Genomic DNA, 3,329 nt, shown 5'->3' on the forward strand with positions numbered 1-3,329 from the left:
GAACACGTAATATGCGGGTGCCTATTAATTATGTAAAACAGGTTGGTGAGCTAGTTTCTTGTTGCACGAGTGCCACGCGTTGCGTTTATGTGCATGCTCCTAGGATGGACTGGTCCACCGAGGGGTGGAGGAGGCAGGTCCAGTGCCGTTTTAACGCATGGGTCCACCCTGGGGTCTCGAGTGCAGAAGGGGAGGGGGGCTCATAAAAATGGGGTGTGGTTGAAATTCTAAACAATGCACCCTCTCCTGCGCAAGTGCTTGAGACCCGTATTCTGTGCGACCCCAGCAACTTTCAGCCCCCACCTCCAATATTTTCTAAATATCAGCTCCTCTGCTGGTGATTTGTTTTGAAGGGGGCAGCAAAATTTCAGCAGCAAGTCAGTGTAAAGAAAAGATTGAGCTTCGCATATTACTCTTCCCGAAGATAGAATTGAAAAAAAAAACTGATTTGCGTCCGCGACAGGATTCGAACCTGCAATCTTCTGATCCGAAGTCAGACGCCTTATCCATTAGGCCACGCGGACAACTGGTTATTGCTGTGTTAATATTCATTATAAATCCTTTTTTCAAATTGATTTCAAAGCTTTTACTGAGTAAATGGTGGGATATTTGTAACTATTTCATTGAAAGACGGAAAACGAATTGAAAATTGCTCAAGTACAACCTAATAAAAAATCAGTTCATGAAAAATCACTTATTATTCTCCTCGTAATGGTGGAAGAACATTCAACTCTACTACCTATCATTTTGGCGCCATCTACAAGTCTCGCATGTAAGTGTTTTTCAAGGAAATTCATGTTTACTTTTTCAGATTTTGTTCGAGTACGAATGTGTTGGTAGAGCCGCAGGTAGGGGGGGGGGGGGGGAAGCAGGCGGGTTCCGTGCCCAGGGCATTAGACCCGAGGGGGCGCAAATTTCATTCTAAAAACTCGCCTTCAACATAACAAGGAGGCGTCAAAATGCGCGCTTGTCCCGTGTGACCAAGCACGTAGTTGCGGCCCTGGTTTTGACAGCCCCGGTCGCACCGGGCCCCGCATTTTAGAGGCCCCCGCATTTACGGTAACAATAATTTCATTTTGAATTTTCATCGATTTTGGAAACCTGCATTTTCATTTATAAAGAAACAATTCTGAAATTATTTCTTCCATAAATTCTGAAATTGCTTTTTTTTTACAATAAATTCTAAATTTTCATCAATTCAGGAATTCTCACAGTTTTCATTCCTAAATTTTCATGAATTCTGAATCTATTTCTTTCATTTGATTCTGAATTTTCAACTCTGGAAGTATTTCTTTCATTTATTCTGAATTTCTGATTCCCCTCTCATAGAGAAGGAAAAGAATCGGGACTAAGGGGATCCCCGCTATTATTTTCGCACCGGGCCAGTGTCTGGTAAGGGTGGCCCGGTATGTGTGTTCAGTACAGAGATCAGTTGCATTAGTAAGGAGGAATGGCGGGGCCTGGGCTCCGAGTTAAACAGACATTCCCAGATTATTAAAGATTTTACAAATACAAATACAAATTCTATTATGAAGAGTATGAAAATCTTTAATTTTTGTTCAGAAAGAGCCCAGAAACTCGCTGAAAAATATCTTTACACAGTTCCAAGAAATTGTGAATGTATCGGAGAACAGGACATAAAAAAAACCAGGAAATTAAATTTTAATATTCCATCTAAAATTATCTTTCTCAGAGACGAAATATCGGTATTACGAAATAAATTGTTTGCTGCCATCTCTTACTTACACTTAGTACTATTATCTCAAGTTTTAGTTTTTATTTCAGAAATTGACTTACAGATGGCAGCAAAATATAAAGATTTCCGGATTCAAATTAACGCGCCAATTTTAAATGATTTTAATAATGTGTTTTTTCGTCCCTTCAATTTTAATAACGTTGATTATGATTACACTTCAGAATGAAAAAAAATTTGGTGAGACTATGCAAACAGGAAAAGAATCCCTCCACATAAATTGTCTACTGCCCCTTTCCCCACTATGGTGGCTGACGGGGGCTCCAGCCCGAGACGATTCACATTTATTTCAGTTCTTCACACTATGAATTTAAAATAGGAGGGCCCATGAAGAATCTGGTCCGGATCTCGCCAAAGATCCCAGCCAAGGGGCCCCAATCAAAGGTGTGGGAGCCATGAAACGTTTTACGGTACGGCCCGCTTTTATCAAATTTATTATGTGGAAAACGCAGGAAAGTGAAATAATAGCAAGGCACCGGCATGAAGAAAGCATCATGTGTGGTGCTCAAAGTTGTCAGTCTTCCCGTAAATACGGGACTCCTTTGCGTACCAAGGAGGTACACGACTATTTGAGCTCGTAGAAGTTTTTCCGTGTCGTATGTTCAAACGTTATCACGACATTCACCTCATTTACACGAGGGGTCCATTCAGAAAATTCTTAACGGACGGGACCGTTGCACTTGAACCCTCTAATGACCTTACACAAGTAATTAACATCAATCATATCAGACTTGTAGGTCTCGCCAGGTCCATTTCATATCCCTGGGTCTAAGAAGCAAAAAAACCATATGAAATCCTGAAATGACACAAAAATGCGCTAAATTTAATTAGCATAACCAATTCATAATTTCATAATTTAATTTTAAAATAAATTTCAACGCAATAAATCAAACAGCGAATGAAAGACCACGAGAGTTTGAGGTGGAATGTGGCTCTCACAGGGGGGAAGTTTGAAAGGCTAACCCCCCCCCCCCGATTATTATTATCCTTTATTGGCAAAAAACTCACTGGAAAGGGTTTGTGCTTAACAACTCTTCAATATAAGGTTCAACCATGCTCCCTCCCTCCAAGGGCGGAGTTATCAGGGCTTCAGCCCGGGAGCTTGAGAAGATTCTTGTCATTTTTCCATTTTTTCACGTAGTAAATTCATTATAGAATTTTATCTCGAAAAAAGTCCCAGCCAAGGGGTTGTGGAGGGCCTTTGGTTCAGCCAAAGATGTCTTCCTAGGGGGCTCTTATTCAGGATGTGAAGCTCTAAAAATTTTTTTTTTCTATTCATTTTCCAGGAAAATATTTATTGTTGTTGTTTGTAATCCAATTAGGGCCTCGGAAGTATTTTCGACCTGTGTGTATTCTCGTGCATATAAATTCGTCTTGAGTTTCGGGATGGAATTTTTTTATTCCTGAACTAATTCTGGGGTGCCCGTGCTTAAAAATACAGTGTGCACCCACAGCAACCCCGGCTCCGACGCCACTGCTTATGCAAACGCACACACACCACCTTTTTTTTACAGTCCCGAGATTCATTGGCTCCCCGGCTCCCCGTCCTCAGACAAAGCCATGCTCACGAACCTAG

General features: G+C 41.2%; 1 non-coding gene across 1 annotated transcript; it reads right to left on the reverse strand.

Moving 5' to 3' along the window:
• Nucleotides 1-451: 451 nt before the first annotated feature.
• TRNAR-UCG (transfer RNA arginine (anticodon UCG)) lies at nucleotides 452-524 on the reverse strand. The gene has a single exon. It is a non-coding gene; the product is annotated as a tRNA-Arg (tRNA).
• Nucleotides 525-3,329: the final 2,805 nt, after the last annotated feature.

This window comes from Pholcus phalangioides, unplaced genomic scaffold (genome assembly GCF_987345545.1).
Source record: "Pholcus phalangioides strain wild (caught in Gottingen) unplaced genomic scaffold, Ppha-v1.0 ptg000001l_1, whole genome shotgun sequence".
Lineage (NCBI taxonomy): Eukaryota > Metazoa > Arthropoda > Arachnida > Araneae > Pholcidae > Pholcus > Pholcus phalangioides.